We start from the raw sequence: 22760 nt of genomic DNA on the forward strand, positions 1-22760 counted from the left end.
AAATAAGTTGCAGTACACAGAGCACTGGCCACTAGATCGTCAGGGAGCCACCAGTGCGGCGAAGGATGAAACAACTGAAGATCACCCGTGACACAAAATTGGCTATGTTAGACCAAGTTACGGGCTTGGCTATATAAGAAGCAATCTCATACCAACTCATGCCACCTCTCGCTTTCCCTGACCGGGAATCGAACCCGGGCCGCGGCGGTGAGAGCGCCGAATCCTAGCCACTAGACCATCAGGGAACCATGACCTGGGTGGGGGAGGATGACACAACTGAAATCGTACACTGTGATCAACCTGACACAAAACTGGACGAGTTCGACCAAATAACTGCCATGGCTACATAAGTAGCAATCCCACTTCATGCCACCTCCGCTTTCCCTGACCGGGAATCGAACCCGGGCCGCGGCGGTGAGAGCGCCGAATCCTAGCCACTAGACCATCAGGGAACCATGACCTGGGTGGGGGAGGATGACACAACTGAAATCGTACACTGTGATCAACCTGACACAAAACTGGACGAGTTCGACCAAATAACTGCCATGGCTACATAAGTAGCAATCCCACTTCATGCCAGCTCCGCTTTCCCTGACCGGGAATCGAACCCGGGCCGCGGCGGTGAGAGCGCCGAATCCTAGCCACTAGACCATCAGGGAAACCTGACCTGGGTGGGGGAGGATGACACAAGTGAAATCGTACACTGTGATCAACCTGACACAAAACTGGACGAGTTCGACCAAATAACTGCCATGGCTACATAAGTAGCAATCCCACTTCATGCCACCTCCGCTTTCCCTGACCGGGAATCGAACCCGGGCCGCGGCGGTGAGAGCGCCGAATCCTAGCCACTAGACCATCAGGGAACCATGACCTGGGTGGGGAAGGTTGACACAACTGAAATCGTACACTGTGATCAACCTGACACAAAACTGGACGAGTTCGACCAAATAACTGCCATGGCTACATAATCCCACTTCATGCCACCTCCGCTTTCCCTGACCGGGAATCGAACCCGGGCCGCGGCGGTGAAAGCGCCAAATCCTAGCCACTAGACCATCAGGGACCCGCGTTTCCCAGACTGGAAGAAACATCTTCAATCAAAATTTGTGCTCATAGAAAAGATGTTCCACAAGGTTCAAAATCTAGGGGCTGTCCCACTTAGCATGCTTGTAACTGATATTGCAATGGCTGTGATATATTGTTATTCCCATATTTACTGCAGCCTTTTTTTTATCCAATTGGGCTGGCATTGCAAACATGGTCCTTTAAAACCCCTTAAATTGGCTGAACCCATTGAAAATGGGGAGGGAAGGTAGTTGTGGCCGAGTGGTCAAGGCGATGGACTTGAAATCCATTGGGGTTTCCCCGCGCAGGTTCGAATCCTGTCAACTACGGAAACCTCAACCTTTGCTCGTTCCTTCCTTCCTTCATCACTGTGTCAGATGGACGTGTGTTGTTGAAGTGAAGTGTTACACCCAAACGTGTGTGGTTTCTGAAAATTGCTGGAATTGAGCAGTGCTTTCATTGCAAATGCCAGTCTGGTATTGTAGACTGTGATTTAGTAAAAATTCTAGCACTTATGGCAAGTGCTGTTATGTGTTCATCATTTGTGCTGGCGTTGAAAGTGGGCTTTTCAAGGCATTGGTGGTATAGTGGCGAGCATAGCTGCTTCCCAAGCAGTTGACCCGGGTTCGATTCCCGGCCAATGCATGATGTGAAGAATCAGCTGTGCCATCTGGTCATCTACGGGGGAAATGAGAAGTTCTTTTAAATAAGTTGCAGTACACAGAGCACTGGCCACTAGATCGTCAGGGAGCCACCAGTGCGGCGAAGGATGAAACAACTGAAGATCACCCGTGACACAAAATTGGCTATGTTAGACCAAGTTACGGGCTTGGCTATATAAGAAGCAATCTCATGCCAACTCATGCCACCTCTCGCTTTCCCTGACCGGGAATCGAACCCGGGCCGCGGCGGTGAGAGCGCCGAATCCTAGCCACTAGACCATCAGGGAAGCATGACTTGGGGGGGGGAAGGATGACACAACTGAAATCGTACACTGTGATCAACCTGACACAAAACTGGACGAGTTCGACCAAATAACTGCCATGGCTACATAAGTAGCAATCCCACTTCATGCCACCTCCGCTTTCCCTGACCGGGAATCGAACCCGGGCCGCGGCGGTGAGAGCGCCGAATCCTAGCCACTAGACCATCAGGGAACCATGACCTGGGTGGGGGAGGATGACACAACTGAAATCGTACACTGTGATCAACCTGACACAAAACTGGACGAGTTCGACCAAATAACTGCCATGGCTACATAAGTAGCAATCCCACTTCATGCCAGCTCCGCTTTCCCTGACCGGGAATCGAACCCGGGCCGCGGCGGTGAGAGCGCCGAATCCTAGCCACTAGACCATCAGGGAAACATGACCTGGGTGGGGGAGGATGACACAAGTGAAATCGTACACTGTGATCAACCTGACACAAAACTGGACGAGTTCGACCAAATAACTGCCATGGCTACATAAGTAGCAATCCAACTTCATGCCACCTCCGCTTTCCCTGACCGGGAATCGAACCCGGGCCGCGGCGGTGAGAGCGCCGAATCCTAGCCACTAGACCATCAGGGAACCATGACCTGGGTGGGGAAGGATGACACAAGTGAAATCGTACACTGTGATCAACCTGACACAAAACTGGACGAGTTCGACCAAATAACTGCCATGGCTACATAATCCCACTTCATGCCACCTCCGCTTTCCCTGACCGGGAATCGAACCCGGGCCGCGGCGGTGAAAGCGCCAAATCCTAGCCACTAGACCATCAGGGACCCGCGTTTCCCAGACTGGAAGAAACATCTTCAATCAAAATTTGTGCTCATAGAAAAGATGTTCCACAAGGTTCAAAATCTAGGGGCTGTCCCACTTAGCATGTTTGTAACTGATATTGCAATGGCTGTGATATATTGTTATTCCCATATTTACTGCAGCCTTTTTTTTATCCAATTGGGCTGGCATTGCAAACATGGTCCTTTAAAACCCCTTAAATTGGCTGAACCCATTAAAAATGGGGAGGGAAGGTAGTTGTGGCCGAGTGGTCAAGGCGATGGACTTGAAATCCATTGGGGTTTCCCCGCGCAGGTTCGAATCCTGTCAACTACGGAAACCTCAACCTTTGCTCGTTCCTTCCTTCCTTCATCACTGTGTCAGATGGACGTGTGTTGTTGAAGTGAAGTGTTACACCCAAATGTGTGTGGTTTCTGAAAATTGCTGGAATTGAGCAGTGCTTCCATTGCAAATGCCAGTCTGGCATTGTAGACTGTGATTTAGTAAAAATTCTAGCACTTATGGCAAGTGCTGTTATGTGTTCATCATTTGTGCTGGCGTTGAAAGTGGGCTTTTCAAGGCATTGGTGGTATAGTGGCGAGCATAGCTGCTTCCCAAGCAGTTGACCCGGGTTCGATTCCCGGCCAATGCATGATGTGAAGAATCAGCTGTGCCATCTGGTCATCTACGGGGGAAATGAGAAGTTCTTTTAAATAAGTTGCAGTACACAGAGCACTGGCCACTAGATCGTGAGGGAGCCACCAGTGCGGCGAAGGATGAAACAACTGAAGATCACCCGTGACACAAAATTGGCTATGTTAGACCAAGTTACGGGCTTGGCTATATAAGAAGCAATCTCATGCCAACTCATGCCACCTCTCGCTTTCCCTGACCGGGAATCGAACCCGGGCCGCGGCGGTGAGAGCGCCGAATCCTAGCCACTAGACCATCAGGGAAGCATGACCTGGGGGGGGAAGGATGACACAACTGAAATCGTACACTGTGATCAACCTGACACAAAACTGGACGAGTTCGACCAAATAACTGCCATGGCTACATAAATAGCAATCCCACTTCATGCCACCTCCGCTTTCCCTGACCGGGAATCGAACCCGGGCCGCGGCGGTGAGAGCGCCGAATCCTAGCCACTAGACCATCAGGGAACCATGACCTGGGTGGGGGAGGATGACACAACTGAAATCGTACACTGTGATCAACCTGACACAAAACTGGACGAGTTCGACCAAATAACTGCCATGGCTACATAAGTAGCAATCCCACTTCATGCCAGCTCCGCTTTCCCTGACCGGGAATCGAACCCGGGCCGCGGCGGTGAGAGCGCCGAATCCTAGCCACTAGACCATCAGGGAAACATGACCTGGGTGGGGGAGGATGACACAAGTGAAATCGTACACTGTGATCAACCTGACACAAAACTGGACGAGTTCGACCAAATAACTGCCATGGCTACATAAGTAGCAATCCAACTTCATGCCACCTCCGCTTTCCCTGACCGGGAATCGAACCCGGGCCGCGGCGGTGAGAGCGCCGAATCCTAGCCACTAGACCATCAGGGAACCATGACCTGGGTGGGGAAGGATGACACAAGTGAAATCGTACACTGTGATCAACCTGACACAAAACTGGACGAGTTCGACCAAATAACTGCCATGGCTACATAATCCCACTTCATGCCACCTCCGCTTTCCCTGACCGGGAATCGAACCCGGGCCGCGGCGGTGAAAGCGCCAAATCCTAGCCACTAGACCATCAGGGACCCGCGTTTCCCAGACTGGAAGAAACATCTTCAATCAAAATTTGTGCTCATAGAAAAGATGTTCCACAAGGTTCAAAATCTAGGGGCTGTCCCACTTAGCATGTTTGTAACTGATATTGCAATGGCTGTGATATATTGTTATTCCCATATTTACTGCAGCCTTTTTTTTATCCAATTGGGCTGGCATTGCAAACATGGTCCTTTAAAACCCCTTAAATTGGCTGAACCCATTGAAAATGGGGAGGGAAGGTAGTTGTGGCCGAGTGGTCAAGGCGATGGACTTGAAATCCATTGGGGTTTCCCCGCGCAGGTTCGAATCCTGTCAACTACGGAAACCTCAACCTTTGCTCGTTCCTTCCTTCCTTCATCACTGTGTCAGATGGACGTGTGTTGTTGAAGTGAAGTGTTACACCCAAATGTGTGTGGTTTCTGAAAATTGCTGGAATTGAGCAGTGCTTCCATTGCAAATGCCAGTCTGGCATTGTAGACTGTGATTTAGTAAAAATTATAGCACTTATGGCAAGTGCTGTTATGTGTTCATCATTTGTGCTGGCGTTGAAAGTGGGCTTTTCAAGGCATTGGTGGTATAGTGGCGAGCATAGCTGCTTCCCAAGCAGTTGACCCGGGTTCGATTCCCGGCCAATGCATGATGTGAAGAATCAGCTGTGCCATCTGGTCATCTACGGGGGAAATGAGAAGTTCTTTTAAATAAGTTGCAGTACACAGAGCACTGGCCACTAGATCGTCAGGGAGCCACCAGTGCGGCGAAGGATGAAACAACTGAAGATCACCCGTGACACAAAATTGGCTATGTTAGACCAAGTTACGGGCTTGGCTATATAAGAAGCAATCTCATGCCAACTCATGCCACCTCTCGCTTTCCCTGACCGGGAATCGAACCCGGGCCGCGGCGGTGAGAGCGCCGAATCCTAGCCACTAGACCATCAGGGAACCATGACCTGGGGGGGGAAGGATGACACAACTGAAATCGTACACTGTGATCAACCTGACACAAAACTGGACGAGTTCGACCAAATAACTGCCATGGCTACATAAATAGCAATCCCACTTCATGCCACCTCCGCTTTCCCTGACCGGGAATCGAACCCGGGCCGCGGCGGTGAGAGCGCCGAATCCTTGCCACTAGACCATCAGGGAACCATGACCTGGGTGGGGGAGGATGACACAACTGAAATCGTACACTGTGATCAACCTGACACAAAACTGGACGAGTTCGACCAAATAACTGCCATGGCTACATAAGTAGCAATCCCACTTCATGCCAGCTCCGCTTTCCCTGACCGGGAATCGAACCCGGGACGCGGCGGTGAGAGCGCCGAATCCTAGCCACTGGACCATCAGGGAAACATGACCTGGGTGGGGGAGGATGACACAAGTGAAATCGTACACTGTGATCAACCTGACACAAAACTGGACGAGTTCGACCAAATAACTGCCATGGCTACATAATCCCACTTCATGCCACCTCCGCTTTCCCTGACCGGGAATCGAACCCGGGCCGCGGCGGTGAAAGCGCCAAATCCTAGCCACTAGACCATCAGGGACCCGCGTTTCCCAGACTGGAAGAAACATCTTCAATCAAAATTTGTGCTCATAGAAAAGATGTTCCACAAGGTTCAAAATCTAGGGGCTGTCCCACTTAGCATGCTTGTAACTGATATTGCAATGGCTGTGATATATTGTTATTCCCATATTTACTGCAGCCTTTTTTTTATCCAATTGGGCTGGCATTGCAAACATGGTCCTTTAAAACCCCTTAAATTGGCTGAACCCATTGAAAATGGGGAGGGAAGGTAGTTGTGGCCGAGTGGTCAAGGCGATGGACTTGAAATCCATTGGGGTTTCCCCGCGCAGGTTCGAATCCTGTCAACTACGGAAACCTCAACCTTTGCTCGTTCCTTCCTTCCTTCATCACTGTGTCAGATGGACGTGTGTTGTTGAAGTGAAGTGTTACACCCAAACGTGTGTGGTTTCTGAAAATTGCTGGAATTGAGCAGTGCTTTCATTGCAAATGCCAGTCTGGTATTGTAGACTGTGATTTAGTAAAAATTCTAGCACTTATGGCAAGTGCTGTTATGTGTTCATCATTTGTGCTGGCGTTGAAAGTGGGCTTTTCAAGGCATTGGTGGTATAGTGGCGAGCATAGCTGCTTCCCAAGCAGTTGACCCGGGTTCGATTCCCGGCCAATGCATGATGTGAAGAATCAGCTGTGCCATCTGGTCATCTACGGGGGAAATGAGAAGTTCTTTTAAATAAGTTGCAGTACACAGAGCACTGGCCACTAGATCGTCAGGGAGCCACCAGTGCGGCGAAGGATGAAACAACTGAAGATCACCCGTGACACAAAATTGGCTATGTTAGACCAAGTTACGGGCTTGGCTATATAAGAAGCAATCTCATGCCAACTCATGCCACCTCTCGCTTTCCCTGACCGGGAATCGAACCCGGGCCGCGGCGGTGAGAGCGCCGAATCCTAGCCACTAGACCATCAGGGAAGCATGACTTGGGGGGGGGAAGGATGACACAACTGAAATCGTACACTGTGATCAACCTGACACAAAACTGGACGAGTTCGACCAAATAACTGCCATGGCTACATAAGTAGCAATCCCACTTCATGCCACCTCCGCTTTCCCTGACCGGGAATCGAACCCGGGCCGCGGCGGTGAGAGCGCCGAATCCTAGCCACTAGACCATCAGGGAACCATGACCTGGGTGGGGGAGGATGACACAACTGAAATCGTACACTGCGATCAACCTGACACAAAACTGGACGAGTTCGACCAAATAACTGCCATGGCTACATAAGTAGCAATCCCACTTCATGCCAGCTCCGCTTTCCCTGACCGGGAATCGAACCCGGGCCGCGGCGGTGAGAGCGCCGAATCCTAGCCACTAGACCATCAGGGAAACCTGACCTGGGTGGGGGAGGATGACACAAGTGAAATCGTACACTGTGATCAACCTGACACAAAACTGGACGAGTTCGACCAAATAACTGCCATGGCTACATAAGTAGCAATCCCACTTCATGCCACCTCCGCTTTCCCTGACCGGGAATCGAACCCGGGCCGCGGCGGTGAGAGCGCCGAATCCTAGCCACTAGACCATCAGGGAAACATGACCTGGGTGGGGGAGGATGACACAAGTGAAATCGTACACTGTGATCAACCTGACACAAAACTGGACGAGTTCGACCAAATAACTGCCATGGCTACATAAGTAGCAATCCCACTTCATGCCACCTCCGCTTTCCCTGACCGGGAATCGAACCCGGGCCGCGGCGGTGAGAGCGCCGAATCCTAGCCACTAGACCATCAGGGAACCATGACCTGGGTGGGGAAGGTTGACACAACTGAAATCGTACACTGTGATCAACCTGACACAAAACTGGACGAGTTCGACCAAATAACTGCCATGGCTACATAATCCCACTTCATGCCACCTCCGCTTTCCCTGACCGGGAATCGAACCCGGGCCGCGGCGGTGAAAGCGCCAAATCCTAGCCACTAGACCATCAGGGACCCGCGTTTCCCAGACTGGAAGAAACATCTTCAATCAAAATTTGTGCTCATAGAAAAGATGTTCCACAAGGTTCAAAATCTAGGGGCTGTCCCACTTAGCATGTTTGTAACTGATATTGCAATGGCTGTGATATATTGTTATTCCCATATTTACTGCAGCCTTTTTTTTATCCAATTGGGCTGGCATTGCAAACATGGTCCTTTAAAACCCCTTAAATTGGCTGAACCCATTGAAAATGGGGAGGGAAGGTAGTTGTGGCCGAGTGGTCAAGGCGATGGACTTGAAATCCATTGGGGTTTCCCCGCGCAGGTTCGAATCCTGTCAACTACGGAAACCTCAACCTTTGCTCGTTCCTTCCTTCCTTCATCACTGTGTCAGATGGACGTGTGTTGTTGAAGTGAAGTGTTACACCCAAACGTGTGTGGTTTCTGAAAATTGCTGGAATTGAGCAGTGCTTCCATTGCAAATGCCAGTCTGGCATTGTAGACTGTGATTTAGTAAAAATTCTAGCACTTATGGCAAGTGCTGTTATGTGTTCATCATTTGTGCTGGCGTTGAAAGTGGGCTTTTCAAGGCATTGGTGGTATAGTGGCGAGCATAGCTGCTTCCCAAGCAGTTGACCCGGGTTCGATTCCCGGCCAATGCATGATGTGAAGAATCAGCTGTGCCATCTGGTCATCTACGGGGGAAATGAGAAGTTCTTTTAAATAAGTTGCAGTACACAGAGCACTGGCCACTAGATCGTCAGGGAGCCACCAGTGCGGCGAAGGATGAAACAACTGAAGATCACCCGTGACACAAAATTGGCTATGTTAGACCAAGTTACGGGCTTGGCTATATAAGAAGCAATCTCATGCCAACTCATGGCACCTCTCGCTTTCCCTGACCGGGAATCGAACCCGGGCCGCGGCGGTGAGAGCGCCGAATCCTAGCCACTAGACCATCAGGGAACCATGACCTGGGGGGGGAAGGATGACACAACTGAAATCGTACACTGTGATCAACCTGACACAAAACTGGACGAGTTCGACCAAATAACTGCCATGGCTACATAAGTAGCAATCCCACTTCATGCCACCTCCGCTTTCCCTGACCGGGAATCGAACCCGGGCCGCGGCGGTGAGAGCGCCGAATCCTAGCCACTAGACCATCAGGGAACCATGACCTGGGTGGGGAAGGTTGACACAACTGAAATCGTACACTGTGATCAACCTGACACAAAACTGGACGAGTTCGACCAAATAACTGCCATGGCTACATAATCCCACTTCATGCCACCTCCGCTTTCCCTGACCGGGAATCGAACCCGGGCCGCGGCGGTGAAAGCGCCAAATCCTAGCCACTAGACCATCAGGGACCCGCGTTTCCCAGACTGGAAGAAACATCTTCAATCAAAATTTGTGCTCATAGAAAAGATGTTCCACAAGGTTCAAAATCTAGGGGCTGTCCCACTTAGCATGCTTGTAACTGATATTGCAATGGCTGTGATATATTGTTATTCCCATATTTACTGCAGCCTTTTTTTTATCCAATTGGGCTGGCATTGCAAACATGGTCCTTTAAAACCCCTTAAATTGGCTGAACCCATTGAAAATGGGGAGGGAAGGTAGTTGTGGCCGAGTGGTCAAGGCGATGGACTTGAAATCCATTGGGGTTTCCCCGCGCAGGTTCGAATCCTGTCAACTACGGAAACCTCAACCTTTGCTCGTTCCTTCCTTCCTTCATCACTGTGTCAGATGGACGTGTGTTGTTGAAGTGAAGTGTTACACCCAAACGTGTGTGGTTTCTGAAAATTGCTGGAATTGAGCAGTGCTTTCATTGCAAATGCCAGTCTGGCATTGTAGACTGTGATTTAGTAAAAATTCTAGCACTTATGGCAAGTGCTGTTATGTGTTCATCATTTGTGCTGGCGTTGAAAGTGGGCTTTTCAAGGCATTGGTGGTATAGTGGCGAGCATAGCTGCTTCCCAAGCAGTTGACCCGGGTTCGATTCCCGGCCAATGCATGATGTGAAGAATCAGCTGTGCCATCTGGTCATCTACGGGGGAAATGAGAAGTTCTTTTAAATAAGTTGCAGTACACAGAGCACTGGCCACTAGATCGTCAGGGAGCCACCAGTGCGGCGAAGGATGAAACAACTGAAGATCACCCGTGACACAAAATTGGCTATGTTAGACCAAGTTACGGGCTTGGCTATATAAGAAGCAATCTCATGCCAACTCATGCCACCTCTCGCTTTCCCTGACCGGGAATCGAACCCGGGCCGCGGCGGTGAGAGCGCCGAATCCTAGCCACTAGACCATCAGGGAAGCATGACTTGGGGGGGGGGAAGGATGACACAACTGAAATCGTACACTGTGATCAACCTGACACAAAACTGGACGAGTTCGACCAAATAACTGCCATGGCTACATAAGTAGCAATCCCACTTCATGCCACCTCCGCTTTCCCTGACCGGGAATCGAACCCGGGCCGCGGCGGTGAGAGCGCCGAATCCTAGCCACTAGACCATCAGGGAACCATGACCTGGGTGGGGGAGGATGACACAACTGAAATCGTACACTGTGATCAACCTGACACAAAACTGGACGAGTTCGACCAAATAACTGCCATGGCTACATAAGTAGCAATCCCACTTCATGCCAGCTCCGCTTTCCCTGACCGGGAATCGAACCCGGGCCGTGGCGGTGAGAGCGCCGAATCCTAGCCACTAGACCATCAGGGAAACCTGACCTGGGTGGGGGAGGATGACACAACTGAAATCGTACACTGTGATCAACCTGACACAAAACTGGACGAGTTCGACCAAATAACTGCCATGGCTACATAAGTAGCAATCCCACTTCATGCCAGCTCCGCTTTCCCTGACCGGGAATCGAACCCGGGCCGCGGCGGTGAGAGCGCCGAATCCTAGCCACTAGACCATCAGGGAAACATGACCTGGGTGGGGGAGGATGACACAAGTGAAATCGTACACTGTGATCAACCTGACACAAAACTGGACGAGTTCGACCAAATAACTGCCATGGCTACATAAGTAGCAATCCCACTTCATGCCACCTCCGCTTTCCCTGACCGAGAATCGAACCCGGGCCGCGGCGGTGAGAGCGCCGAATCCTAGCCACTAGACCATCAGGGAACCATGACCTGGGTGGGGAAGGTTGACACAACTGAAATCGTACACTGTGATCAACCTGACACAAAACTGGACGAGTTCGACCAAATAACTGCCATGGCTACATAATCCCACTTCATGCCACCTCCGCTTTCCCTGACCGGGAATCGAACCCGGGCCGCGGCGGTGAAAGCGCCAAATCCTAGCCACTAGACCATCAGGGACCCGCGTTTCCCAGACTGGAAGAAACATCTTCAATCAAAATTTGTGCTCATAGAAAAGATGTTCCACAAGGTTCAAAATCTAGGGGCTGTCCCACTTAGCATGTTTGTAACTGATATTGCAATGGCTGTGATATATTGTTATTCCCATATTTACTGCAGCCTTTTTTTTATCCAATTGGGCTGGCATTGCAAACATGGTCCTTTAAAACCCCTTAAATTGGCTGAACCCATTGAAAATGGGGAGGGAAGGTAGTTGTGGCCGAGTGGTCAAGGCGATGGACTTGAAATCCATTGGGGTTTCCCCGCGCAGGTTCGAATCCTGTCAACTACGGAAACCTCAACCTTTGCTCGTTCCTTCCTTCCTTCATCACTGTGTCAGATGGACGTGTGTTGTTGAAGTGAAGTGTTACACCCAAACGTGTGTGGTTTCTGAAAATTGCTGGAATTGAGCAGTGCTTCCATTGCAAATGCCAGTCTGGCATTGTAGACTGTGATTTAGTAAAAATTCTAGCACTTATGGCAAGTGCTGTTATGTGTTCATCATTTGTGCTGGCGTTGAAAGTGGGCTTTTCAAGGCATTGGTGGTATAGTGGCGAGCATAGCTGCTTCCCAAGCAGTTGACCCGGGTTCGATTCCCGGCCAATGCATGATGTGAAGAATCAGCTGTGCCATCTGGTCATCTACGGGGGAAATGAGAAGTTCTTTTAAATAAGTTGCAGTACACAGAGCACTGGCCACTAGATCGTCAGGGAGCCACCAGTGCGGCGAAGGATGAAACAACTGAAGATCACCCGTGACACAAAATTGGCTATGTTAGACCAAGTTACGGGCTTGGCTATATAAGAAGCAATCTCATGCCAACTCATGGCACCTCTCGCTTTCCCTGACCGGGAATCGAACCCGGGCCGCGGCGGTGAGAGCGCCGAATCCTAGCCACTAGACCATCAGGGAACCATGACCTGGGGGGGGAAGGATGACACAACTGAAATCGTACACTGTGATCAACCTGACACAAAACTGGACGAGTTCGACCAAATAACTGCCATGGCTACATAAGTAGCAATCCCACTTCATGCCACCTCCGCTTTCCCTGACCGGGAATCGAACCCGGGCCGCGGCGGTGAGAGCGCCGAATCCTAGCCACTAGACCATCAGGGAACCATGACCTGGGTGGGGAAGGTTGACACAACTGAAATCGTACACTGTGATCAACCTGACACAAAACTGGACGAGTTCGACCAAATAACTGCCATGGCTACATAATCCCACTTCATGCCACCTCCGCTTTCCCTGACCGGGAATCGAACCCGGGCCGCGGCGGTGAAAGCGCCAAATCCTAGCCACTAGACCATCAGGGACCCGCGTTTCCCAGACTGGAAGAAACATCTTCAATCAAAATTTGTGCTCATAGAAAAGATGTTCCACAAGGTTCAAAATCTAGGGGCTGTCCCACTTAGCATGCTTGTAACTGATATTGCAATGGCTGTGATATATTGTTATTCCCATATTTACTGCAGCCTTTTTTTTATCCAATTGGGCTGGCATTGCAAACATGGTCCTTTAAAACCCCTTAAATTGGCTGAACCCATTGAAAATGGGGAGGGAAGGTAGTTGTGGCCGAGTGGTCAAGGCGATGGACTTGAAATCCATTGGGGTTTCCCCGCGCAGGTTCGAATCCTGTCAACTACGGAAACCTCAACCTTTGCTCGTTCCTTCCTTCCTTCATCACTGTGTCAGATGGACGTGTGTTGTTGAAGTGAAGTGTTACACCCAAACGTGTGTGGTTTCTGAAAATTGCTGGAATTGAGCAGTGCTTTCATTGCAAATGCCAGTCTGGCATTGTAGACTGTGATTTAGTAAAAATTCTAGCACTTATGGCAAGTGCTGTTATGTGTTCATCATTTGTGCTGGCGTTGAAAGTGGGCTTTTCAAGGCATTGGTGGTATAGTGGCGAGCATAGCTGCTTCCCAAGCAGTTGACCCGGGTTCGATTCCCGGCCAATGCATGATGTGAAGAATCAGCTGTGCCATCTGGTCATCTACGGGGGAAATGAGAAGTTCTTTTAAATAAGTTGCAGTACACAGAGCACTGGCCACTAGATCGTCAGGGAGCCACCAGTGCGGCGAAGGATGAAACAACTGAAGATCACCCGTGACACAAAATTGGCTATGTTAGACCAAGTTACGGGCTTGGCTATATAAGAAGCAATCTCATACCAACTCATGCCACCTCTCGCTTTCCCTGACCGGGAATCGAACCCGGGCCGCGGCGGTGAGAGCGCCGAATCCTAGCCACTAGACCATCAGGGAACCATGACCTGGGTGGGGGAGGATGACACAACTGAAATCGTACACTGTGATCAACCTGACACAAAACTGGACGAGTTCGACCAAATAACTGCCATGGCTACATAAGTAGCAATCCCACTTCATGCCACCTCCGCTTTCCCTGACCGGGAATCGAACCCGGGCCGCGGCGGTGAGAGCGCCGAATCCTAGCCACTAGACCATCAGGGAACCATGACCTGGGTGGGGGAGGATGACACAACTGAAATCGTACACTGTGATCAACCTGACACAAAACTGGACGAGTTCGACCAAATAACTGCCATGGCTACATAAGTAGCAATCCCACTTCATGCCAGCTCCGCTTTCCCTGACCGGGAATCGAACCCGGGCCGCGGCGGTGAGAGCGCCGAATCCTAGCCACTAGACCATCAGGGAAACCTGACCTGGGTGGGGGAGGATGACACAAGTGAAATCGTACACTGTGATCAACCTGACACAAAACTGGACGAGTTCGACCAAATAACTGCCATGGCTACATAAGTAGCAATCCCACTTCATGCCACCTCCGCTTTCCCTGACCGGGAATCGAACCCGGGCCGCGGCGGTGAGAGCGCCGAATCCTAGCCACTAGACCATCAGGGAACCATGACCTGGGTGGGGAAGGTTGACACAACTGAAATCGTACACTGTGATCAACCTGACACAAAACTGGACGAGTTCGACCAAATAACTGCCATGGCTACATAATCCCACTTCATGCCACCTCCGCTTTCCCTGACCGGGAATCGAACCCGGGCCGCGGCGGTGAAAGCGCCAAATCCTAGCCACTAGACCATCAGGGACCCGCGTTTCCCAGACTGGAAGAAACATCTTCAATCAAAATTTGTGCTCATAGAAAAGATGTTCCACAAGGTTCAAAATCTAGGGGCTGTCCCACTTAGCATGCTTGTAACTGATATTGCAATGGCTGTGATATATTGTTATTCCCATATTTACTGCAGCCTTTTTTTTATCCAATTGGGCTGGCATTGCAAACATGGTCCTTTAAAACCCCTTAAATTGGCTGAACCCATTGAAAATGGGGAGGGAAGGTAGTTGTGGCCGAGTGGTCAAGGCGATGGACTTGAAATCCATTGGGGTTTCCCCGCGCAGGTTCGAATCCTGTCAACTACGGAAACCTCAACCTTTGCTCGTTCCTTCCTTCCTTCATCACTGTGTCAGATGGACGTGTGTTGTTGAAGTGAAGTGTTACACCCAAACGTGTGTGGTTTCTGAAAATTGCTGGAATTGAGCAGTGCTTTCATTGCAAATGCCAGTCTGGTATTGTAGACTGTGATTTAGTAAAAATTCTAGCACTTATGGCAAGTGCTGTTATGTGTTCATCATTTGTGCTGGCGTTGAAAGTGGGCTTTTCAAGGCATTGGTGGTATAGTGGCGAGCATAGCTGCTTCCCAAGCAGTTGACCCGGGTTCGATTCCCGGCCAATGCATGATGTGAAGAATCAGCTGTGCCATCTGGTCATCTACGGGGGAAATGAGAAGTTCTTTTAAATAAGTTGCAGTACACAGAGCACTGGCCACTAGATCGTCAGGGAGCCACCAGTGCGGCGAAGGATGAAACAACTGAAGATCACCCGTGACACAAAATTGGCTATGTTAGACCAAGTTACGGGCTTGGCTATATAAGAAGCAATCTCATGCCAACTCATGCCACCTCTCGCTTTCCCTGACCGGGAATCGAACCCGGGCCGCGGCGGTGAGAGCGCCGAATCCTAGCCACTAGACCATCAGGGAAGCATGACTTGGGGGGGGGAAGGATGACACAACTGAAATCGTACACTGTGATCAACCTGACACAAAACTGGACGAGTTCGACCAAATAACTGCCATGGCTACATAAGTAGCAATCCCACTTCATGCCACCTCCGCTTTCCCTGACCGGGAATCGAACCCGGGCCGCGGCGGTGAGAGCGCCGAATCCTAGCCACTAGACCATCAGGGAACCATGACCTGGGTGGGGGAGGATGACACAACTGAAATCGTACACTGTGATCAACCTGACACAAAACTGGACGAGTTCGACCAAATAACTGCCATGGCTACATAAGTAGCAATCCCACTTCATGCCAGCTCCGCTTTCCCTGACCGGGAATCGAACCCGGGCCGCGGCGGTGAGAGCGCCGAATCCTAGCCACTAGACCATCAGGGAAACATGACCTGGGTGGGGGAGGATGACACAAGTGAAATCGTACACTGTGATCAACCTGACACAAAACTGGACGAGTTCGACCAAATAACTGCCATGGCTACATAAGTAGCAATCCAACTTCATGCCACCTCCGCTTTCCCTGACCGGGAATCGAACCCGGGCCGCGGCGGTGAGAGCGCCGAATCCTAGCCACTAGACCATCAGGGAACCATGACCTGGGTGGGGAAGGATGACACAAGTGAAATCGTACACTGTGATCAACCTGACACAAAACTGGACGAGTTCGACCAAATAACTGCCATGGCTACATAATCCCACTTCATGCCACCTCCGCTTTCCCTGACCGGGAATCGAACCCGGGCCGCGGCGGTGAAAGCGCCAAATCCTAGCCACTAGACCATCAGGGACCCGCGTTTCCCAGACTGGAAGAAACATCTTCAATCAAAATTTGTGCTCATAGAAAAGATGTTCCACAAGGTTCAAAATCTAGGGGCTGTCCCACTTAGCATGTTTGTAACTGATATTGCAATGGCTGTGATATATTGTTATTCCCATATTTACTGCAGCCTTTTTTTTATCCAATTGGGCTGGCATTGCAAACATGGTCCTTTAAAACCCCTTAAATTGGCTGAACCCATTAAAAATGGGGAGGGAAGGTAGTTGTGGCCGAGTGGTCAAGGCGATGGACTTGAAATCCATTGGGGTTTCCCCGCGCAGGTTCGAATCCTGTCAACTACGGAAACCTCAACCTTTGCTCGTTCCTTCCTTCCTTCATCACTGTGTCAGATGGACGTGTGTTGTTGAAGTGAAGTGTTACACCCAAATGTGTGTGGTTTCTGAAAATTGCTGGAATTGAGCAGTGCTTCCATTGCAAATGCCAGTCTGGCATTGTAGACTGTGATTTAGTAAAAATTCTAGCACTTATGGCAAGTGCTGTTATGTGTTCATCATTTGTGCTGGCGTTGAAAGTGGGCTTTTCAAGGCATTGGTGGTATAGTGGCGAGCATAGCTGCTTCCCAAGCAGTTGACCCGGGTTCGATTCCCGGCCAATGCATGATGTGAAGAATCAGCTGTGCCATCTGGTCATCTACGGGGGAAATGAGAAGTTCTTTTAAATAAGTTGCAGTACACAGAGCACTGGCCACTAGATCGTGAGGGAGCCACCAGTGCGGCGAAGGATGAAACAACTGAAGATCACCCGTGACACAAAATTGGCTATGTTAGACCAAGTTACGGGCTTGGCTATATAAGAAGCAATCTCATGCCAACTCATGCCACCTCTCGCTTTCCCTGACCGGGAATCGAACCCGGGCCGCGGCGGTGAGAGCGCCGAATCCTAGCCACTAGACCATCAGGGAAGCATGACCTGGGGGGGGAAGGATGACACAACTGAAATCGTACACTGTGATCAACCTGACACAAAACTGGACGAGTTCGACCAAATAACTGCCATGGCTACATAAATAGCAATCCCACTTCATGCCACCTCCGCTTTCCCTGACCGGGAATCGAACCCGGGCCGCGGCGGTGAGAGCGCCGAATCCTAGCCACTAGACCATCAGGGAACCATGACCTGGGTGGGGGAGGATGACACAACTGAAATCGTACACTGTGATCAACCTGACACAAAACTGGACGAGTTCGACCAAATAACTGCCATGGCTACATAAGTAGCAATCCCACTTCATGCCAGCTCCGCTTTCCCTGACCGGGAATCGAACCCGGGCCGCGGCGGTGAGAGCGCCGAATCCTAGCCACTAGACCATCAGGGAAACATGACCTGGGTGGGGGAGGATGACACAAGTGAAATCGTACACTGTGATCAACCTGACACAAAACTGGACGAGTTCGACCAAATAACTGCCATGGCTACATAAGTAGCAATCCAACTTCATGCCACCTCCGCTTTCCCTGACCGGGAATCGAACCCGGGCCGCGGCGGTGAGAGCGCCGAATCCTAGCCACTAGACCATCAGGGAACCATGACCTGGGTGGGGAAGGATGACACAAGTGAAATCGTACACTGTGATCAACCTGACACAAAACTGGACGAGTTCGACCAAATAACTGCCATGGCTACATAATCCCACTTCATGCCACCTCCGCTTTCCCTGACCGGGAATCGAACCCGGGCCGCGGCGGTGAAAGCGCCAAATCCTAGCCACTAGACCATCAGGGACCCGCGTTTCCCAGACTGGAAGAAACATCTTCAATCAAAATTTGTGCTCATAGAAAAGATGTTCCACAAGGTTCAAAATCTAGGGGCTGTCCCACTTAGCATGTTTGTAACTGATATTGCAATGGCTGTGATATATTGTTATTCCCATATTTACTGCAGCCTTTTTTTTATCCAATTGGGCTGGCATTGCAAACATGGTCCTTTAAAACCCCTTAAATTGGCTGAACCCATTGAAAATGGGGAGGGAAGGTAGTTGTGGCCGAGTGGTCAAGGCGATGGACTTGAAATCCATTGGGGTTTCCCCGCGCAGGTTCGAATCCTGTCAACTACGGAAACCTCAACCTTTGCTCGTTCCTTCCTTCCTTCATCACTGTGTCAGATGGACGTGTGTTGTTGAAGTGAAGTGTTACACCCAAATGTGTGTGGTTTCTGAAAATTGCTGGAATTGAGCAGTGCTTCCATTGCAAATGCCAGTCTGGCATTGTAGACTGTGATTTAGTAAAAATTATAGCACTTATGGCAAGTGCTGTTATGTGTTCATCATTTGTGCTGGCGTTGAAAGTGGGCTTTTCAAGGCATTGGTGGTATAGTGGCGAGCATAGCTGCTTCCCAAGCAGTTGACCCGGGTTCGATTCCCGGCCAATGCATGATGTGAAGAATCAGCTGTGCCATCTGGTCATCTACGGGGGAAATGAGAAGTTCTTTTAAATAAGTTGCAGTACACAGAGCACTGGCCACTAGATCGTCAGGGAGCCACCAGTGCGGCGAAGGATGAAACAACTGAAGATCACCCGTGACACAAAATTGGCTATGTTAGACCAAGTTACGGGCTTGGCTATATAAGAAGCAATCTCATGCCAACTCATGCCACCTCTCGCTTTCCCTGACCGGGAATCGAACCCGGGCCGCGGCGGTGAGAGCGCCGAATCCTAGCCACTAGACCATCAGGGAACCATGACCTGGGGGGGGAAGGATGACACAACTGAAATCGTACACTGTGATCAACCTGACACAAAACTGGACGAGTTCGACCAAATAACTGCCATGGCTACATAAATAGCAATCCCACTTCATGCCACCTCCGCTTTCCCTGACCGGGAATCGAACCCGGGCCGCGGCGGTGAGAGCGCCGAATCCTTGCCACTAGACCATCAGGGAACCATGACCTGGGTGGGGGAGGATGACACAACTGAAATCGTACACTGTGATCAACCTGACACAAAACTGGACGAGTTCGACCAAATAACTGCCATGGCTACATAAGTAGCAATCCCACTTCATGCCAGCTCCGCTTTCCCTGACCGGGAATCGAACCCGGGACGCGGCGGTGAGAGCGCCGAATCCTAGCCACTGGACCATCAGGGAAACATGACCTGGGTGGGGGAGGATGACACAAGTGAAATCGTACACTGTGATCAACCTGACACAAAACTGGACGAGTTCGACCAAATAACTGCCATGGCTACATAATCCCACTTCATGCCACCTCCGCTTTCCCTGACCGGGAATCGAACCCGGGCCGCGGCGGTGAAAGCGCCAAATCCTAGCCACTAGACCATCAGGGACCCGCGTTTCCCAGACTGGAAGAAACATCTTCAATCAAAATTTGTGCTCATAGAAAAGATGTTCCACAAGGTTCAAAATCTAGGGGCTGTCCCACTTAGCATGCTTGTAACTGATATTGCAATGGCTGTGATATATTGTTATTCCCATATTTACTGCAGCCTTTTTTTTATCCAATTGGGCTGGCATTGCAAACATGGTCCTTTAAAACCCCTTAAATTGGCTGAACCCATTGAAAATGGGGAGGGAAGGTAGTTGTGGCCGAGTGGTCAAGGCGATGGACTTGAAATCCATTGGGGTTTCCCCGCGCAGGTTCGAATCCTGTCAACTACGGAAACCTCAACCTTTGCTCGTTCCTTCCTTCCTTCATCACTGTGTCAGATGGACGTGTGTTGTTGAAGTGAAGTGTTACACCCAAACGTGTGTGGTTTCTGAAAATTGCTGGAATTGAGCAGTGCTTTCATTGCAAATGCCAGTCTGGTATTGTAGACTGTGATTTAGTAAAAATTCTAGCACTTATGGCAAGTGCTGTTATGTGTTCATCATTTGTGCTGGCGTTGAAAGTGGGCTTTTCAAGGCATTGGTGGTATAGTGGCGAGCATAGCTGCTTCCCAAGCAGTTGACCCGGGTTCGATTCCCGGCCAATGCATGATGTGAAGAATCAGCTGTGCCATCTGGTCATCTACGGGGGAAATGAGAAGTTCTTTTAAATAAGTTGCAGTACACAGAGCACTGGCCACTAGATCGTCAGGGAGCCACCAGTGCGGCGAAGGATGAAACAACTGAAGATCACCCGTGACACAAAATTGGCTATGTTAGACCAAGTTACGGGCTTGGCTATATAAGAAGCAATCTCATGCCAACTCATGCCACCTCTCGCTTTCCCTGACCGGGAATCGAACCCGGGCCGCGGCGGTGAGAGCGCCGAATCCTAGCCACTAGACCATCAGGGAAGCATGACTTGGGGGGGGGAAGGATGACACAACTGAAATCGTACACTGTGATCAACCTGACACAAAACTGGACGAGTTCGACCAAATAACTGCCATGGCTACATAAGTAGCAATCCCACTTCATGCCACCTCCGCTTTCCCTGACCGGGAATCGAACCCGGGCCGCGGCGGTGAGAGCGCCGAATCCTAGCCACTAGACCATCAGGGAACCATGACCTGGGTGGGGGAGGATGACACAACTGAAATCGTACACTGCGATCAACCTGACACAAAACTGGACGAGTTCGACCAAATAACTGCCATGGCTACATAAGTAGCAATCCCACTTCATGCCAGCTCCGCTTTCCCTGACCGGGAATCGAACCCGGGCCGCGGCGGTGAGAGCGCCGAATCCTAGCCACTAGACCATCAGGGAAACCTGACCTGGGTGGGGGAGGATGACACAAGTGAAATCGTACACTGTGATCAACCTGACACAAAACTGGACGAGTTCGACCAAATAACTGCCATGGCTACATAAGTAGCAATCCCACTTCATGCCACCTCCGCTTTCCCTGACCGGGAATCGAACCCGGGCCGCGGCGGTGAGAGCGCCGAATCCTAGCCACTAGACCATCAGGGAACCATGACCTGGGTGGGGAAGGTTGACACAACTGAAATCGTACACTGTGATCAACCTGACACAAAACTGGACGAGTTCGACCAAATAACTGCCATGGCTACATAATCCCACTTCATGCCACCTCCGCTTTCCCTGACCGGGAATCGAACCCGGGCCGCGGCGGTGAAAGCGCCAAATCCTAGCCACTAGACCATCAGGGACCCGCGTTTCCCAGACTGGAAGAAACATTTTCAATCAAAATTTGTGCTCATAGAAAAGATGTTCCACAAGGTTCAAAATCTAGGGGCTGTCCCACTTAGCATGCTTGTAACTGATATTGCAATGGCTGTGATATATTGTTATTCCCATATTTACTGCAGCCTTTTTTTTATCCAATTGGGCTGGCATTGCAAACATGGTCCTTTAAAACCCCTTAAATTGGCTGAACCCATTGAAAATGGGGAGGGAAGGTAGTTGTGGCCGAGTGGTCAAGGCGATGGACTTGAAATCCATTGGGGTTTCCCCGCGCAGGTTCGAATCCTGTCAACTACGGAAACCTCAACCTTTGCTCGTTCCTTCCTTCCTTCATCACTGTGTCAGATGGACGTGTGTTGTTGAAGTGAAGTGTTACACCCAAACGTGTGTGGTTTCTGAAAATTGCTGGAATTGAGCAGTGCTTTCATTGCAAATGCCAGTCTGGTATTGTAGACTGTGATTTAGTAAAAATTCTAGCACTTATGGCAAGTGCTGTTATGTGTTCATCATTTGTGCTGGCGTTGAAAGTGGGCTTTTCAAGGCATTGGTGGTATAGTGGCGAGCATAGCTGCTTCCCAAGCAGTTGACCCGGGTTCGATTCCCGGCCAATGCATGATGTGAAGAATCAGCTGTGCCATCTGGTCATCTACGGGGGAAATGAGAAGTTCTTTTAAATAAGTTGCAGTACACAGAGCACTGGCCACTAGATCGTCAGGGAGCCACCAGTGCGGCGAAGGATGAAACAACTGAAGATCACCCGTGACACAAAATTGGCTATGTTAGACCAAGTTACGGGCTTGGCTATATAAGAAGCAATCTCATGCCAACTCATGCCACCTCTCGCTTTCCCTGACCGGGAATCGAACCCGGGCCGCGGCGGTGAGAGCGCCGAATCCTAGCCACTAGACCATCAGGGAAGCATGACTTGGGGGGGGGAAGGATGACACAACTGAAATCGTACACTGTGATCAACCTGACACAAAACTGGACGAGTTCGACCAAATAACTGCCATGGCTACATAAGTAGCAATCCCACTTCATGCCACCTCCGCTTTCCCTGACCGGGAATCGAACCCGGGCCGCGGCGGTGAGAGCGCCGAATCCTAGCCACTAGACCATCAGGGAACCATGACCTGGGTGGGGGAGGATGACACAACTGAAATCGTACACTGTGATCAACCTGACACAAAACTGGACGAGTTCGACCAAATAACTGCC

At 50.5% G+C, this 22760-nt stretch overlaps 41 non-coding genes across 41 annotated transcripts; 26 read left to right on the forward strand and 15 right to left on the reverse strand.

Annotated features, from left to right (window-relative positions):
- Nucleotides 1-994: 994 nt before the first annotated feature.
- trnae-uuc (transfer RNA glutamic acid (anticodon UUC)) lies at nt 995-1066 on the reverse strand. Its single transcript has one exon. It is a non-coding gene; the product is annotated as a tRNA-Glu (tRNA).
- Nucleotides 1067-1315: 249 nt separating this feature from the next.
- Nucleotides 1316-1397, forward strand: trnas-uga (transfer RNA serine (anticodon UGA)). Its single transcript has one exon. It is a non-coding gene; the product is annotated as a tRNA-Ser (tRNA).
- A 244-nt stretch (nt 1398-1641) lies between these two features.
- On the forward strand, nt 1642-1713 carry trnag-ccc (transfer RNA glycine (anticodon CCC)). The gene has a single exon. It is a non-coding gene; the product is annotated as a tRNA-Gly (tRNA).
- Nucleotides 1714-2767: 1054 nt separating this feature from the next.
- Nucleotides 2768-2839, reverse strand: trnae-uuc (transfer RNA glutamic acid (anticodon UUC)). The gene has a single exon. It is a non-coding gene; the product is annotated as a tRNA-Glu (tRNA).
- A 249-nt stretch (nt 2840-3088) lies between these two features.
- trnas-uga (transfer RNA serine (anticodon UGA)) lies at nt 3089-3170 on the forward strand. Its single transcript has one exon. It is a non-coding gene; the product is annotated as a tRNA-Ser (tRNA).
- A 244-nt stretch (nt 3171-3414) lies between these two features.
- trnag-ccc (transfer RNA glycine (anticodon CCC)) lies at nt 3415-3486 on the forward strand. Its single transcript has one exon. It is a non-coding gene; the product is annotated as a tRNA-Gly (tRNA).
- Nucleotides 3487-4539: 1053 nt separating this feature from the next.
- Nucleotides 4540-4611, reverse strand: trnae-uuc (transfer RNA glutamic acid (anticodon UUC)). Its single transcript has one exon. It is a non-coding gene; the product is annotated as a tRNA-Glu (tRNA).
- A 249-nt stretch (nt 4612-4860) lies between these two features.
- On the forward strand, nt 4861-4942 carry trnas-uga (transfer RNA serine (anticodon UGA)). The gene has a single exon. It is a non-coding gene; the product is annotated as a tRNA-Ser (tRNA).
- Nucleotides 4943-5186: 244 nt separating this feature from the next.
- On the forward strand, nt 5187-5258 carry trnag-ccc (transfer RNA glycine (anticodon CCC)). The gene has a single exon. It is a non-coding gene; the product is annotated as a tRNA-Gly (tRNA).
- Nucleotides 5259-5904: 646 nt separating this feature from the next.
- trnae-cuc (transfer RNA glutamic acid (anticodon CUC)) lies at nt 5905-5976 on the reverse strand. Its single transcript has one exon. It is a non-coding gene; the product is annotated as a tRNA-Glu (tRNA).
- Nucleotides 5977-6104: 128 nt separating this feature from the next.
- Nucleotides 6105-6176, reverse strand: trnae-uuc (transfer RNA glutamic acid (anticodon UUC)). The gene has a single exon. It is a non-coding gene; the product is annotated as a tRNA-Glu (tRNA).
- Nucleotides 6177-6425: 249 nt separating this feature from the next.
- On the forward strand, nt 6426-6507 carry trnas-uga (transfer RNA serine (anticodon UGA)). The gene has a single exon. It is a non-coding gene; the product is annotated as a tRNA-Ser (tRNA).
- A 244-nt stretch (nt 6508-6751) lies between these two features.
- trnag-ccc (transfer RNA glycine (anticodon CCC)) lies at nt 6752-6823 on the forward strand. The gene has a single exon. It is a non-coding gene; the product is annotated as a tRNA-Gly (tRNA).
- Nucleotides 6824-8084: 1261 nt separating this feature from the next.
- On the reverse strand, nt 8085-8156 carry trnae-uuc (transfer RNA glutamic acid (anticodon UUC)). Its single transcript has one exon. It is a non-coding gene; the product is annotated as a tRNA-Glu (tRNA).
- A 249-nt stretch (nt 8157-8405) lies between these two features.
- On the forward strand, nt 8406-8487 carry trnas-uga (transfer RNA serine (anticodon UGA)). The gene has a single exon. It is a non-coding gene; the product is annotated as a tRNA-Ser (tRNA).
- A 244-nt stretch (nt 8488-8731) lies between these two features.
- On the forward strand, nt 8732-8803 carry trnag-ccc (transfer RNA glycine (anticodon CCC)). The gene has a single exon. It is a non-coding gene; the product is annotated as a tRNA-Gly (tRNA).
- Nucleotides 8804-9442: 639 nt separating this feature from the next.
- trnae-uuc (transfer RNA glutamic acid (anticodon UUC)) lies at nt 9443-9514 on the reverse strand. The gene has a single exon. It is a non-coding gene; the product is annotated as a tRNA-Glu (tRNA).
- A 249-nt stretch (nt 9515-9763) lies between these two features.
- trnas-uga (transfer RNA serine (anticodon UGA)) lies at nt 9764-9845 on the forward strand. Its single transcript has one exon. It is a non-coding gene; the product is annotated as a tRNA-Ser (tRNA).
- A 244-nt stretch (nt 9846-10089) lies between these two features.
- Nucleotides 10090-10161, forward strand: trnag-ccc (transfer RNA glycine (anticodon CCC)). The gene has a single exon. It is a non-coding gene; the product is annotated as a tRNA-Gly (tRNA).
- A 1262-nt stretch (nt 10162-11423) lies between these two features.
- Nucleotides 11424-11495, reverse strand: trnae-uuc (transfer RNA glutamic acid (anticodon UUC)). Its single transcript has one exon. It is a non-coding gene; the product is annotated as a tRNA-Glu (tRNA).
- Nucleotides 11496-11744: 249 nt separating this feature from the next.
- trnas-uga (transfer RNA serine (anticodon UGA)) lies at nt 11745-11826 on the forward strand. Its single transcript has one exon. It is a non-coding gene; the product is annotated as a tRNA-Ser (tRNA).
- A 244-nt stretch (nt 11827-12070) lies between these two features.
- trnag-ccc (transfer RNA glycine (anticodon CCC)) lies at nt 12071-12142 on the forward strand. Its single transcript has one exon. It is a non-coding gene; the product is annotated as a tRNA-Gly (tRNA).
- Nucleotides 12143-12781: 639 nt separating this feature from the next.
- Nucleotides 12782-12853, reverse strand: trnae-uuc (transfer RNA glutamic acid (anticodon UUC)). Its single transcript has one exon. It is a non-coding gene; the product is annotated as a tRNA-Glu (tRNA).
- Nucleotides 12854-13102: 249 nt separating this feature from the next.
- trnas-uga (transfer RNA serine (anticodon UGA)) lies at nt 13103-13184 on the forward strand. The gene has a single exon. It is a non-coding gene; the product is annotated as a tRNA-Ser (tRNA).
- Nucleotides 13185-13428: 244 nt separating this feature from the next.
- trnag-ccc (transfer RNA glycine (anticodon CCC)) lies at nt 13429-13500 on the forward strand. The gene has a single exon. It is a non-coding gene; the product is annotated as a tRNA-Gly (tRNA).
- A 1053-nt stretch (nt 13501-14553) lies between these two features.
- Nucleotides 14554-14625, reverse strand: trnae-uuc (transfer RNA glutamic acid (anticodon UUC)). The gene has a single exon. It is a non-coding gene; the product is annotated as a tRNA-Glu (tRNA).
- Nucleotides 14626-14874: 249 nt separating this feature from the next.
- Nucleotides 14875-14956, forward strand: trnas-uga (transfer RNA serine (anticodon UGA)). The gene has a single exon. It is a non-coding gene; the product is annotated as a tRNA-Ser (tRNA).
- A 244-nt stretch (nt 14957-15200) lies between these two features.
- Nucleotides 15201-15272, forward strand: trnag-ccc (transfer RNA glycine (anticodon CCC)). Its single transcript has one exon. It is a non-coding gene; the product is annotated as a tRNA-Gly (tRNA).
- Nucleotides 15273-16326: 1054 nt separating this feature from the next.
- Nucleotides 16327-16398, reverse strand: trnae-uuc (transfer RNA glutamic acid (anticodon UUC)). The gene has a single exon. It is a non-coding gene; the product is annotated as a tRNA-Glu (tRNA).
- Nucleotides 16399-16647: 249 nt separating this feature from the next.
- Nucleotides 16648-16729, forward strand: trnas-uga (transfer RNA serine (anticodon UGA)). The gene has a single exon. It is a non-coding gene; the product is annotated as a tRNA-Ser (tRNA).
- Nucleotides 16730-16973: 244 nt separating this feature from the next.
- On the forward strand, nt 16974-17045 carry trnag-ccc (transfer RNA glycine (anticodon CCC)). Its single transcript has one exon. It is a non-coding gene; the product is annotated as a tRNA-Gly (tRNA).
- Nucleotides 17046-18098: 1053 nt separating this feature from the next.
- On the reverse strand, nt 18099-18170 carry trnae-uuc (transfer RNA glutamic acid (anticodon UUC)). Its single transcript has one exon. It is a non-coding gene; the product is annotated as a tRNA-Glu (tRNA).
- Nucleotides 18171-18419: 249 nt separating this feature from the next.
- On the forward strand, nt 18420-18501 carry trnas-uga (transfer RNA serine (anticodon UGA)). Its single transcript has one exon. It is a non-coding gene; the product is annotated as a tRNA-Ser (tRNA).
- A 244-nt stretch (nt 18502-18745) lies between these two features.
- Nucleotides 18746-18817, forward strand: trnag-ccc (transfer RNA glycine (anticodon CCC)). Its single transcript has one exon. It is a non-coding gene; the product is annotated as a tRNA-Gly (tRNA).
- Nucleotides 18818-19463: 646 nt separating this feature from the next.
- Nucleotides 19464-19535, reverse strand: trnae-cuc (transfer RNA glutamic acid (anticodon CUC)). The gene has a single exon. It is a non-coding gene; the product is annotated as a tRNA-Glu (tRNA).
- A 128-nt stretch (nt 19536-19663) lies between these two features.
- trnae-uuc (transfer RNA glutamic acid (anticodon UUC)) lies at nt 19664-19735 on the reverse strand. The gene has a single exon. It is a non-coding gene; the product is annotated as a tRNA-Glu (tRNA).
- Nucleotides 19736-19984: 249 nt separating this feature from the next.
- Nucleotides 19985-20066, forward strand: trnas-uga (transfer RNA serine (anticodon UGA)). Its single transcript has one exon. It is a non-coding gene; the product is annotated as a tRNA-Ser (tRNA).
- A 244-nt stretch (nt 20067-20310) lies between these two features.
- On the forward strand, nt 20311-20382 carry trnag-ccc (transfer RNA glycine (anticodon CCC)). The gene has a single exon. It is a non-coding gene; the product is annotated as a tRNA-Gly (tRNA).
- A 1054-nt stretch (nt 20383-21436) lies between these two features.
- Nucleotides 21437-21508, reverse strand: trnae-uuc (transfer RNA glutamic acid (anticodon UUC)). The gene has a single exon. It is a non-coding gene; the product is annotated as a tRNA-Glu (tRNA).
- A 249-nt stretch (nt 21509-21757) lies between these two features.
- On the forward strand, nt 21758-21839 carry trnas-uga (transfer RNA serine (anticodon UGA)). Its single transcript has one exon. It is a non-coding gene; the product is annotated as a tRNA-Ser (tRNA).
- A 244-nt stretch (nt 21840-22083) lies between these two features.
- Nucleotides 22084-22155, forward strand: trnag-ccc (transfer RNA glycine (anticodon CCC)). The gene has a single exon. It is a non-coding gene; the product is annotated as a tRNA-Gly (tRNA).
- The last annotated feature ends 605 nt before the right edge of the window (nt 22156-22760 follow it).

Source organism: Scomber scombrus, chromosome 22, assembly GCF_963691925.1.
Source record: "Scomber scombrus chromosome 22, fScoSco1.1, whole genome shotgun sequence".
NCBI lineage: Eukaryota > Metazoa > Chordata > Actinopteri > Scombriformes > Scombridae > Scomber > Scomber scombrus.